This window comes from Macaca fascicularis, chromosome 11 (genome assembly GCF_037993035.2).
Source record: "Macaca fascicularis isolate 582-1 chromosome 11, T2T-MFA8v1.1".
In the NCBI taxonomy this organism is placed as follows: Eukaryota; Metazoa; Chordata; class Mammalia; order Primates; family Cercopithecidae; genus Macaca; species Macaca fascicularis.
Window position 1 is genome coordinate 12,692,689 of NC_088385.1, and position 13,344 is coordinate 12,706,032.

The 13,344-nt window shown below is 47.2% G+C and overlaps 1 long non-coding RNA gene across 1 annotated transcript in view; it reads left to right on the plus strand.

The window, feature by feature from the left end:
- The first annotated feature begins 867 nt into the window (after positions 1-867).
- Positions 868-13,344, plus strand: part of LOC135966162 (uncharacterized) — a 56,350-nt gene continuing 43,873 nt past the window's right edge. The window contains exon 1 of the long non-coding RNA XR_010579277.1: positions 868-975. This is a non-coding gene — a long non-coding RNA (uncharacterized lncRNA). The remainder of the gene's footprint in view (positions 976-13,344) is intronic.

A 13,344-nucleotide genomic window follows, 5' to 3' on the forward strand; every position in this document is an offset into this window, starting at 1 on the left:
TGTATGCATTTCTGTTGAGTGTAAACCTAGGAGTGGAATTGTTGGATCATGGAGTAGGCATATGTTCTAATAAATATTGACAAACAGTTTATGAATTTATACCCCATTAACAAACGTGTGAGAGTTCTAAACATTCCATATTCCCCAGGTTTGGCATTCACTTCCTTTTTTCTCCACATACCCCGCCCGCCCCCGCGCCCCCCCCCCCCCCCACACGTTTGTTTTAGCCATTGTGGTGGGCAAGAACTGGTATCTCATGTAGGTTTAATTTGAAGTTCCCTGATGACCAATTCAGTTGCATGCTTTTTGATGTGTTCATTGTTGACTGGAATATCCTCATTTGAGAAGTGCAGTATAGACCCTTTCAATAGCCCTTGTTTGCTATTGACTTATCAACCCTTTACTGAAGGCCGAACTGTCATGGTGAGGCTCCAGGTAATTCCAAGGTAAGCCTTACCCTTGGGCTACGGGAGACCAATCTCTCCAAAACATCTTCTGCTGTCTGCAGGGGCCTTACCCTGGATGGCACCAATGGGGCAGCAGGGGATGATCTTTATTACTCCTAACCCCAAAACTCTAGAGAGTCTTTTCTAGGAGGTGGAGAGAACAACTGCGGGGCTTTTCATCCAAAAAGAGTTCGTGAGTCCGAAAGAACTGGTAACCGGATATCGCCCTGAGCCTTCTTCCCAGCCTAGCCAGTCAGCTCGAGGCGGTTGATAGCCGCGGTAGATAGGGGCTCGGGTATCTCTTAAAGCATAAATGTTCACACCCTCCTAACGGCGGCGCCAAGAGTGGTGGGGCCCAAAACTGTTTCCCCTTAAAGAGTTCCCTCGCCCGGGTCTCAGGAAGACGCCCGAGGGGGCGCTCGGAGGGATCCCCAGCAGCCGCCAGGGCTGGACCGTTTGGTGCGCAGGTGAGAAGCTGGGAGCGGCCGGACAACCCCGACCGCGAGCGGGACCCCTGCTCGGACCGCAGGTGAGTGCTTGTCTTGCTTACGGAGGGCGCCTGATGAACCGAGTCACGTTTTGCGACCACATTAACGGACCATTCAAAGTCGAATGCTAGGCCGTTCGAGGCAGTTAGTGCGTCCCAACGGCTGCGGGCGGGGCCGGCGGGAGCGCAGCTGTCACCGCCTGGCGCGGCGGCGGCCTTGGTCCAGCGCAGAGGCGCAGCTGCCCGGGAGGTGCGCTGCTGAGCGCAGCCGGGGGCCCCAACCGCAGTCGCGGGGTCTGGGGAGGTGGATGCGCCGCGCAGTCCCTGCGGCCAAGGGGTGCGAGAATGAGGACCCAAGCTGGGGGTCGAGTAGAGGTGGGCGGCTACTCGGAGGTGGGTCGGGCTAAGAGAGAAGTGTCCTGAGGCTCTGGGAAACTAGCCTTGGACCCTTGGAGAAGCCATTTGTGATTTACTGAGCACTTACTATGTCCTGGGCTCCGCTGTTGGTGCTGGGATCCCACAGCTAAGGAAGCCGCCCCAGCCCTTCCCCTCCTGGACTGTATATTTTAGGGAAAAGATAGACGAGAAAACGCATAGATACGTAACAGTGCCATAAATCTTCATGAAGAAAAATGTAGTAGGGCTAGGAAGTGGGGAGGAGACTGTAAAATTGTAAGCGGAGAAGGGGTCGGTCTGAGAGGCCTTTGTGAGGAAGTCTTTTGGCAGGAGACCTGAAATGAAGTGAGGGAGCCTTCGGAGCATGATCCAGGAGGAGGGAACTGGATTCCGGAGGCGGAACTACCTTGGCCTTGAAAGATACTACCAGGTGTTTAAGTGCTGTGCGGGTGGATCAGTTTTGTAGATTTGTGCAAGATGAAAATTGGAACTGTCTTAGGAAATTATGGATCATTCATTTATTCAGTGCTGGATTAATTCAGTGATTTATATCTGAAGTGTGAGAGAATGGGAGTAAGGCCAAGTGCCCTTGGCAAAATACTGTTACTAGTTTTGTCTCAGTTTAATACACAGACCGAATTTAGAATTTCCATTGTTTTTTGTTTGTTTGTTTTTTCTGAGACGGAGCCTCGCTCTGTCGCCCAAGCTGGAGTACAGTGGTGCGATCTCCGCTCACCACAACCTCTGCCTCCCGGGTTGAAGCAATTCTCTGCCTCAGCCTCCCGAGTAGCTGGGATTACAGGTGCCCGCCACCACACCCAGCTAATTTTTGTGTTTTTAGTACAGACAGGGTTTCACCATCTTGGCCAGGCTGGTCTTGAACTGCTGACCTCATGATCCACCTCCCTTGGCCTCCCAAAGTGCTGGGATTACAGGCGTGAGCCTCCGGGCCCGCCCTTCACTGATTTTTTTTTAAAAAAGAGTTAATCTAGGCCGGGCGCGGTGGCTCAAGCCTGTAATCCCAGCACTTTGGGAGGCCGAGGCGGGTGGATCACGAGGTCAGGAGATCGAGACCATCCTGGCTAACATGGTGAAACCCCGTCTCTACTAAAAATACAAAAAACTAGCCGGGCGTGGTGGCGGGCGCCTGTAGTCTCAGCTACTTGGGAGGCTGAGGCGGGAGAATGGCGTGAACCCGGGAGGCGGAGCTTGCAGTGAGCCGAGATCATGCCACTGCACTCCAGCCTGGGAGACACAGGGAGACTCCGTCTCAAAAAAAAAAAAAAAAAAAAAAGAGAGTTACTCTGAGCCGGGCGCAGTGGCTCACCTGTAATCAATGCCAGAACTTTGGGAGGCCGAGATGGGCGGATCACAAGGTCAGGAGTTTGAGACCAGCCTGACCAACATGGAGAAACCCCATCTCTACTAAAAATACAGAAATTACCCGGGCGTGGTGGCGGGCACCTGTAATCCCAGCTACTTGGTAGGCTGAGGCGGGAGAATCGCTTGAACCCGGGAGGCAGAGGTTGCGGTGAGCCGAGATCACACCATTGCTCTCCATCCTGGGCAACAAGAGCAAAACTCCTGAAAACTTCTGAAAACTCCACCGCGCCCAGCCGATGCCATGCTCTTAAAAGGAAAAGGTGACAAGGCTCAAATTGAAAAATGTATTCGAGAAGTCAATGAGCAGTTAGATGTCACAACTAGTGAATATGAAAAGGAAAAGCTGAACGGCTGGCAACACTTTCAGATGGAGTAGCTGTGCTGAAGGTTGTTGGGACAAGTGATGTTGAAGTGAATGAAAAGAAAGAGTTACAGATGCCCTTAATGCTACAGCTTTGCTGTTGAAGAAGGCATTGTTTTGGGAGGGGGTTGTGCCCTGCTTTGGTGCATTCCAGCCTTGGACTCATGGACTCCAGCTAATGAAGATCAAAAAATTGGTATAGAAATTATTAAAAGAACACTCAAAATTCCAGCAATGACCATTGCTAAGAATGCAGATGTTGAAGGATCTTTGATAGCTGAGAAAATTATGCGAATTTCCTCAGAAGTTGGTTATGATGCTGTGGTTAGAGGTTTTGTGAATATGGTGGAAAAAGGAATTATTGACCCAATAAAGTTTGTGAGAACTGCTTTATCGGATGCTGGACAGCAGTCTCATCTGGGGAAAGACTGTGGGTAATGGAAGAAGGATTTCTGCCAGGCGGCGGCAGGGCGTGTGCGCGTAGAGGCAGGTCGTCGTCGGCGAGTGAGGGTGTTTTACATTTTATATGGCAAGGTAAACCACATTAAATCACATGATTTTATGACAGCAAGATCACCTAATCCAATCCCTGCTCATTTTGCAGATGGGGAAACTGCCAGTTGGTGTCAGAGGAACAACTCAAAATATGCCAGAGACGTTTTTACCTTACCTTCAGCTGTCTCTCCCTTATTTGATAAAATGCTTCTCACAAGCTACTGAATGAGTGGAATGAGCTTTGTTGGAGATCCCAGAATTGAGTCAATCTAAAACATCATTAGAATTATACGAAGTTTCACTTTATTCCACAAGTATTTTTTTAGAGTGCCCATTGGCCAGGGGTCTAAATCACAGCCTTTTCCATCAAGGAGCTTAAGTAGATGGAGGGAATGAATAACTAGCCAATTACAATTTAGCGGAAGCAGTACCTTGAAGAGAAATTGGAGAGGGAGTCAATTCCTAGGATAGCAGAGAGATGGACAACAGACAGCATGTGAGTATTAAAACTGATGTCAGATATCAAATTGGTTGGTCAGGGTTATGTTGATAATCCCAATACCTCCCATCTGCCTAAACTTTTCTTGTCTTGATGTGTAATAGATGTAAGTGGTGGTGGGAGAGACTATTGCAGCCAGTAGACTTGGTACATTCCCAAAATCTTTTTATTCGTAAGTAATTACTATTTGCCATTTGTGGCCTTTTGTGCTTTAATATTATCAAAAACAATAAGGATGATAAAATATTTATGATCAGCATTGTAATTGCAAACAGGCCTCAGTAATAATCATACGCAACTGGTTTTGAGGGAATTTCCTTGAAAAGAACCATGGCTATACAGGTGTGAAGAGTAATGTAGAGTAATATATGAATGTACACAATAATAACTATTCTTTTTTTTTTTTTTGAAACGGAGTCTCACTCTTGTCGCCCAGGCTGGAATGCAGTGGTGTGATCTTGGCTCACTGCAATCTCTGCCTCCCAGGTTCAAGCGATTCTCCTGCCTCAGCCTCCCAAGTGGCTGGGACTACAGGTGCATGCCACCACATCGCCTACTTATTTTTTTGGAATTTGAGTGGAGATGGGGCTTCACCATGTTAGCCAGGATAGTCTCAATCTCCTGACCTCATGATCCTCCCGTCTCGGCCTCCCAAAGTGCTGGTATTACAGGCATGAGTCACTGCACCTGGCCAATTTTGGTATTTTTAGTAGAGACAGGGTTTCACTGTGTTGGCCAGGCTGGTCTGGAACTCCTGACCTCAGGTGATCCACCCTCCTTAGCCTCCCAAAGTGCTGAGATTATAGGCGTGAGCCACCACGCCTGGCTAATAATAACTATTCTTATAGAGCAGACTATAGAGTGTAACTGTCATTGTACTTGCATACTCTTTGTTAAATTATTTTTTCTATTCTTTTATGTTTTATTTATTTATTTATTTATTTATTTATTTATTTATTTATTTTGAGACAGAGTTTCTTTTTGCCCAGGCTGGAGTGCAACGGGGCAATCTCAGCTCACTGCAACTTGCACCTCCTGGGTTCAAGCAATTCTCCTGCCCTAGCCTTCCGAGTAGCTTGGATTACAGTCATGCACCACCATGCCCAGGTATTTTTGTATTACTAGTAGAGGCTGGGTTTCACCATGTTGGCCTGGCTGGTCTCGAACTCCTAACCTCAGGTGATCTGCCTGCCTTGACCTCCCAAAGTGCTGGAATTACAGGTGTGAGCCACCACGCCCGTGCTATACTTGCATACTCTGAAAAGACTCACAAAAGGTATTAAGCAACATATGAGCCTTTGGAATGGGTTGGAAGGTAGGATAGACAGCATCTGGTGGTTAAATTACATAATGCCTAAAATGAAGGATTTGCCACATGTGATCACCTCTGGGAAGACTTTCACTAAGCTTGTTTTCTGGGAACTCACTGGCATCTTAAATGCCTTGCACCTCAAACTCTCAGATTTTTTCCTGAACATTTTAATAGACATACTTAGAGAAGCAGAGCATACTTAGTCAAGGGAAGCAGTTCCTCTTCTTTTGCACATTTTCCAAAATATGTATCTTTTGGAAACCCCATATCTTTTGGAAAATCTAAGAAGTCAATACTTTTTTTTTTTTTTTTTGAGACGGAGTCTCGCTCTGCCGCCCAGGCTGGAGTGCAGTGGCCGGATCTCAGCTCACTGCAAGCTCCGCCTCCCAGGTTCACGCCATTCTCCTGCCTCAGCCTCCCAAGTAGCTGGGACTACAGGTGTCCGCCACCTCGCCCGGCTAGTTTTTTGTATTTTTTAGTAGAGACGGGGTTTCACTGTGTTAGCCAGGATGGTCTCGATCTCCTGACCTCGTGATCCGCCCGTCTCGGCCTCCCAAAGTGCTGGGATTACAGGCTTGAGCCACCGCGCCCAGCCAGTCAATACATTTTTAAAGATGATAGGTTTATATGACACTTGTTATTATGTTTTATATATAATATATTATGTTGTATATTATATATTATTAATATTATATATAAACAATACTTGTTATTTATTATATATAAATAATGTTTATTATTTATATATTTACATTTATATATAATATTAATACATAACATTATATAATTATTAATATATTATATATTATTATATTATATATTATGTTATATATTATGATATATTCTGTATTATGTTATATATGACAATATGACTATTTTGGAAGGACTTTAGAGGAAGCACTGTAAAAGCAAGATATGAGGCCAGGAGCGGTGGCTCATGATTGCAATCTCAGCTCTTAGGGAGGCAGAAGTGGGAGGAGAGCTTGAGCCCAGGAGTTCGAGACCTGCCTGGCCTATATAACAAGACTCCATTCTCCACATAAAGGAAAACATCATAATAATAATAAAGAAAAAAAATAAAGCAAGATATGAGACACAGAAATTAGTCAAAGAACGATCCCCTTTTTTGGGTGTTTATTCCTGTACCAACCAAGAAGGAAGCTGCTGTGCCCCCTACCCCCAATCCCAGCTCCCCACCCAACTCCCCCTACTGCAGAGTCTGGCTATGCCTCCCGTACTTAGTTAACAATTAGATTTTACTACTTAAGACTAGAAGTTACTTGGTTTTTTTTGTTTGTGTGTTTTCTTTTGAGATGGAGTCTCACTCTGTCACCCAGGCTGGAGTGCAGTGGTGCAAAATCTCAGCTCGCTGCAACCTCCACCTCCGGGATTCAAACAATTCTCCTGCCTCAGCCTCCTGAGTACCTGGGACTACAAGTGCACGCCACGATCCACCTCCTAGGCTCAAGCAATTCTCTTGCCTCAGCTTCCAGAGGAGCTGGGATTACTGATGTGTGCCACCACAGCCCTGCTAATTTTTGTATTTTTAATAGAGACTGGGTTTTGCCATGTTGGCCAGGCTGGTCTCAAACTCCTGACCTCAGGTGATCCACCCACCTCTGCCTCCCAAAGTGCTGGGATTACAGGTGTGAGCCAGAACGCCCGTTTGTACAACTGAAACGCACCAATTCCCAACCCAAACACTACTACATAAAGTTAACAATACTTAAATGCTGATGTGAAGTCAAAAAATCTTATGTCACATGATAAAAGAAAGGAAATAAAATGAAGGTATTTTCTTTTTTTCTTTTTTTTTGACACAGTTTCGCAGTTATTGCCCAGGCTATAGTGCAATAGCACAATCTCGACTCACCACAACCTCCGCCTCCTGGGTTCAAGCAACTCTCTTGCCTCAGCCTCCCAAGTAGCTGGGATTATAGGCATGCGCCACCACGCCCGGCTGATTTTGTATTTTTAGTAGAGATGGGGTTTCTCCATGTTGGTCAGGCTGGTCTTGACCTCCCGACCTCAGGTGATTCGCCCGTCTCAGCCTCCCAAAGTGCTGGGATTACAGGCATGACCCACAACACCCAGCCTCAATGGAGATATTTTCTTAGTACAAGTGTATACATGCACAAACATGTTTTTAACCAAAAAAAAAGGAGGAAATACTCATAACAATTACAGTCTTCATATCTGCAGCTGGTCACGTGATCGTAGCTGGTATTGATGACTACCTTCTCTTTTTCCCTCACCCCCCATCCCGAGACAGGGTCTTGCTGTGTCACCCAGGCTGGAGTACAGTGGCACGACCTCGGCTCACTGCACACTCCACCTCCTGGGTTCAAGCAATTCTCCTGCCTCAGCCTCCCGAGTAGCTGGGATTACAGGTGCCCACCACCACACCTGGCTAATTTTTGTATTTTTAGTAGACTTGGGGTTTCATCGTGTTGGCCAGGCTGGTCTCAAACTCCTGACCTTGTGATCTACCTGCCTTGTCCTCCCAAAGTGCTGGGATTACAGGCGTAAGCCACCGCACGCAGCCAACTACCTTCTACTACCCATTCTGTATTCCCTGTGACTTCAGCAAGCACCTCAGCAGGTCATCGTTTTCTTCCAGTGGACTGACCCAAACCTTCATTCTTGAAGGGTCTAGGTCATTTGTAGTTCTCCCTGGATTGGGCTGTTGTAGTTTCCCATTGACCTTAATCACAGGGCATGATAATACTAAGGGACGCCCTAATGAATCTCCTGTATTCCATGCGTACTCTTCCTTACCTCCATTGTGGTGGAGTAGTAGACTAATTTCATCTTAATAGTACAGGTGAATCATCCCAGCCAATACTGTGACTCCCTTCTTAGCCTGTTGACTTAAAGGTAGAAGGAGTCCAAAGTGTCCAGGTGGCAATCTTCCAGTTTAATGGAATCGTTGTGTCTCCTGGCAGCAACATTCCTCCCTCTGGAACTAAGACTTCTAGGCCAGCAGAAGGCCTAGAAGACAGGCCTGTTGTGGGGACAGGAAGCAAAAATTTTGCTAGTGGATCACTAGCGGCGACAGTGAGTGGTGCCACTTCCACTTCCACACCTTGATTCCTGGACCCGTGAATCCTGGCTATGGGAGAAACAGTACCATATACTGGATGCTGATTCAGAGCATACATGGCCTTCTGGTGAACTTTGCCCCAGCCCTGCAAAGTATTGTCACTTAGTTGGCATTGTAATTCTGACTTCAAAAGACCATTCCACTGTCCTATCAATCCAGCTGCTTCAGGATGATGGGCAACATGGTAAGACCAGTGAATTTCATGAGCATAAGCCCACTGCCACACTTTTTTTTTTTTTTTTTTTTTTTGAGATGGAGTCTTGCTCTGTCGCCCAGGCTGGAGTGCAACAGTGCTATCTCAGCTCACGGCAACCTCTGCCTCCCGGGTTCAAGCGATTCTCCTGCCTCAGCCTCCTGAGTAGATGAGGTTACAGGTTCTGGCCACCTCGCCTGGCTAATTTTTTTTTTTTTTTTTGAGATGGAGTTTCACTCTGTCACCCAGGCTGGAGTTCAGTGGCATAATCTCAGCTCACTGCAACCTCCAACTCCCGGGTTCAAGTGATTCTCCTGCCTCAGTCTCCTAAGTAGCTGGAATTGCAGGCACCTGCCACCATGCCCAGCTAATTTTTGTATTTTTAGTAGGGATGGGATTTCACCATGTTGGACCAGACTGGTCTTGAACTCCTGGCCTCAGGTGATCCCCCCGCCTTGGCCTCCCAAAGTGCTGAGATTATAGGCATTAGCCACCATGCCTGGCCCCGACTAATTTTTGTGTTTTTAGTAGAGACAGGGTTTCACCATCTTGGCCAGGCTGCTCTCGAACTCCTGACCTCGTGATCCACCTGCCTTGGCCTGCCAAAGTGCTGGAATTACAGGCGTGAGCCACCGTGCCTGGCCTGCCGCACTTCTTTAGCCATAAAGTGAGTGCTTTGGTCAGAGGCAGTGCTGTGTGGAATACCATGATGGTGGATAAGGCATTCTGTGAGTCCACGGTTGGTAGTCTTGGCAGAAGCATTGCGTGCAGGATAGCAAACCCATATCTAGAGTAAGCGTCTATTCCAGTGAGGACAAACCTTTGTCTTTTCCATGATGGAACAGGTCCAGTATAATCAACCTGCCACCAGGTAGCTGGCTGATTACCCCAAGGAATGGTGCCATATCGAGGGCTCAGTGTTGGTCTCTGCTGCTGGCAAATTGGGCACTCAGCAGTGGCCGTAGCCAGGTCATCCTTGGTGAGTGGAAGTCCATGTTGCATAATCTCCATCCCTGCCACCGTGGCCATTTTGTTCATCGGCCCATTGGGTAATGACATGGGTGGCAGAGGAAAGAAGCTGAGTGGTGTCCACAGAACAAGTCATCCTATCCACTGAGTCATCCTATCCACTGAGTCATCCTATCCACTGAGTTAACACATTGGTGAGTACTCACATGGGATACAAATATCTTCACAGTTTTTGACCACTTAGAGAGGTCCATCTGCATGTCTTCCTCAAATGTCTTTGTCACCAATTTTCCAATCATGCTGCTTCCAAGTCCCTGACTATCCAGCCATCCCATTGGCTACAGCCCATGAGTCAGTACATAATCGCATATCTGACCATTTCTCCTTCCATGCAAAATACACAGCCAGGCGCACTGCTCGAAGTTCTGCCCATTGGGAAGATGTCCGCTGTATTTCAAGGATGTCCTAGAAAGGGGCTGTAGTGCTGCAGCTGTCCACTTTCAGGTGGTGCCTGCATATCGTGTAGAACCGTCTGTAAACCAGGTCCTAGTCTCCTCTTCCTTTGTCGACTGATCATAGGGAACTCCTCAAGAAGCCATTGGTGCAGGCTCGGGGAGAGAAGGCAGGATGGAAGGAGTGGAGACCATGGGCATCTGAGCCACTTCCTCATGTAACTTACTTGTGCCTTCAGGACCTGCTGAAGCCCAATCACATATATACCACTTCCATTTGATGATGGAATGCCGCTGTGCATGACCCACTTTATGGCTAGACTGGTCAGAAAGCACCCAGTTCATGATAGGCAGTTCAGGTTGCATGGTGACTTGTCCCATAGTCAAACGTTCAGTTTCCACCAAAGCTCAGTAATAGACCAGGAGCTGTCTCTCAAAAGGAGAGTAGTTATCTGCAGAAGATGACAGGGCCCCTTGCTCTAAAATCCTAAAGGTCTCTGCTGTGATTCACCTATGGGAGTCTGCCAAAGGCTCCAAACAGCATCCCTCTGCCACTGACACCTGAAGCATCATTGGATCTTCTGGGTCATATGGCCCAAGTGGCAGAAGCAGCCTGGACCTGTTGCAGAGCCTTCTGTTCTGGACCCCACTCAAAACTGGCAGCCTTTTGGGTCACTCGATAAATGGACCAAACTAACACACCCAAATGAGGGATGTGTTGCCTCCGAAATCCAAATAGGCCCAATAGGCATTGTACCTCTTTCTTGGTCATAGGAGCAGCCAAATGCAGCAACTTATCCTTTACCTTAGAGGGAGTATCTCGGCCAGGCGCAGTGACTCATGCCTGTAATCCCCAGCACTTTTGGAGGTCAAGGCAGACGGATCACTTGATGTCAGGAGTTCGAGACCAGCCTGGTCAACATGGTGAAACCCTGACTCTACTAATAATACAAAAATTAGGCTGGGCACCGTGGCTTACCCCTGTAATCCTAGCACTTTGGGAGGCCGAGGCGGGCAGATCACGAGGTCAGGAGTTCGAGACCAGCCTGGCCAACTATGGCAAAACCCCGTTTTTACTAAAAAATAAAAAAGTTAGCCGGGCATAAGGGGCCAGGTGCGGTGGCTCACTGCTGTAATCACAGCACTTTGGGAGGCTGAGGCGGGTGGAACACCTGAGGTCAGAAGTTTGAAACCAGCCTGACCAACATGGAGAAACCCCATCTCTACTAAAAATACAAAATTAGCCGAGTGTGGTGGCACATCCTGTAATCCCAGCTACTCAGGAGGCAGAGGCAGGAGAATTGCTTGATCCCAGGAGGTGGAGGTTGCAGTGAGCCGAGATTACACCATTGCACTCCAGCCTGGTCAACAAGAGTGAAACTCCATCTCAAAAAAAAAAAAAGAGAATATCTCAATAGACCCCACACCACTGGACCCCTGGAAATTTTACTGAGGTAGAAGTTCCCTGAATTTTAGTCGAATTTATTTCCCATCCTCTGGCACACAAATGTCTCACCAATAAGTCCAGAGTGTTTGCTACTTCTTGTTCACTGGATTCAATTGGCATAATGTCATCAATGTAATGTCCCAGTGTGATATCTGGTGGAAGCAAAAAGTGATCAAGGTGTCTCCGAATACGATTATGACACAAAGCCGGAGAGTTGTCCTACCTCTGAGGTAGGACAGTAAAAGTGTATTAATGGCCTTGCCAGATGAAGGCAACTTGCTTCTGGTGGGCCTTATGAACAGGAATGGAGGAAAAGGCATTTGTCAAGTCAATGGCTGCACACCAGGTACCAGGAGATGAGTTAATTTACTCAAGCAATGAAATCACATCTGGTACAGCAGCTGCAATTGGAGTCACCACTTGGTTAAACATATGATAATCCACTGTCATTCTCCAAGATCCATCTGTCTTCTGCACAGGCCAAATGGGAGAGTTGAATGAGGATGTGCTAAGAATCACCACCTCTGCGTCTTTCAAGTCCTTCATGGTAGCACTAATCTCTGCAATCCCTCCAGGGATGTGATATTGTTTTTGATTTACTATTTATCTAGGTAGAGTCAGCTCTATTGGCTTCCGTTTGGCCCTTCCCACCATAATAGGCCCTCACCCTACCAGTCAGGGAGCCACTGTGAGGGTTCTGCCAGCTGCTAAGTATGTCTATGCCAATTATGCATTTTGGCACTGAGGAGATGACCACAGGATGAGTCTGGAGACCCACTGGACTCACTGTAAGTCAGACCTGAGCTAAAACTCCATTAATTACCTGATCTCCATAAGCCCTGAGTTTAACTGGAGGACCACAGTGATGTTTTGGGTCCCCTGGAATCAACATCAGCTCACAGCCAGTGTCCAGTAGTCTTCAAAATGTCTGTTCATTTCTCTTTCCCCAGTGCACAATTACCCTGGTAAAAGGATGGAGGTTGGCGAGGTGCAGTGGCTCACACTTGTAATCCCAACACTTTGGAAGGTCAAGGCAGGTGGATCACAAGGTCAGGAGTTCAAGACCAGCCTGACCAACATGGTGAAATTGCATCTCTACTAAAAATACAAAAAATTAATGGGGCATGGTGGCACATGCCTGTAATCCCAGCTACTCAGGAGGCTGAGGCAGGAGAATCGCTTGAACTCGGGAGGTGGTGGTTGCAGTGAGCCGAGATCGCACCACTGCACTCTAGCCTGGGCAACAGAGTGAGACTCCATCTCAGAAAAAAAAAAAAAAAAAAGGACAGAGGTCTCCTTGGGGAGGGATGGGAGAAAGATTCACTACATAAATGATCGGTAATGTAGTGGGGTCCTTCCTCAAGGGGACCTGATCTCTCCTTCATTCAAGGGGCTCTGGGTCTGTAAATTGGCTCAGATCTGGAAATCAACTGAGTGGCCGTGATTCTCTGATTTTGTAATTCAAATTTATCTTTTGTCCACTCAATCTAGAAGTTTTCTGCTTGTATAAATTAAGTAAGAATGCAGTAGGCTTCCTATCAATTTCACTTACAGGAACACCGTGATTAATTAGCCAATGCTAGAACTCTACAAGAGTCAGACTATTCTGATTGCCACTTTGCCTCTGCTGTCCATTATGGTAGCTACACTACCTTGCCTTTGATGGTCAAGTGCCACCACTTGGCTCCTGCTACCTTGGCATCCAATTATTCCCATTGTATTTAATTTGTGTAGTTGAGTGACTGCAGTTCCCACTGTTAGATTACAGGCGCGGGGGCTCACGCCTGTAATCCCAGCACTT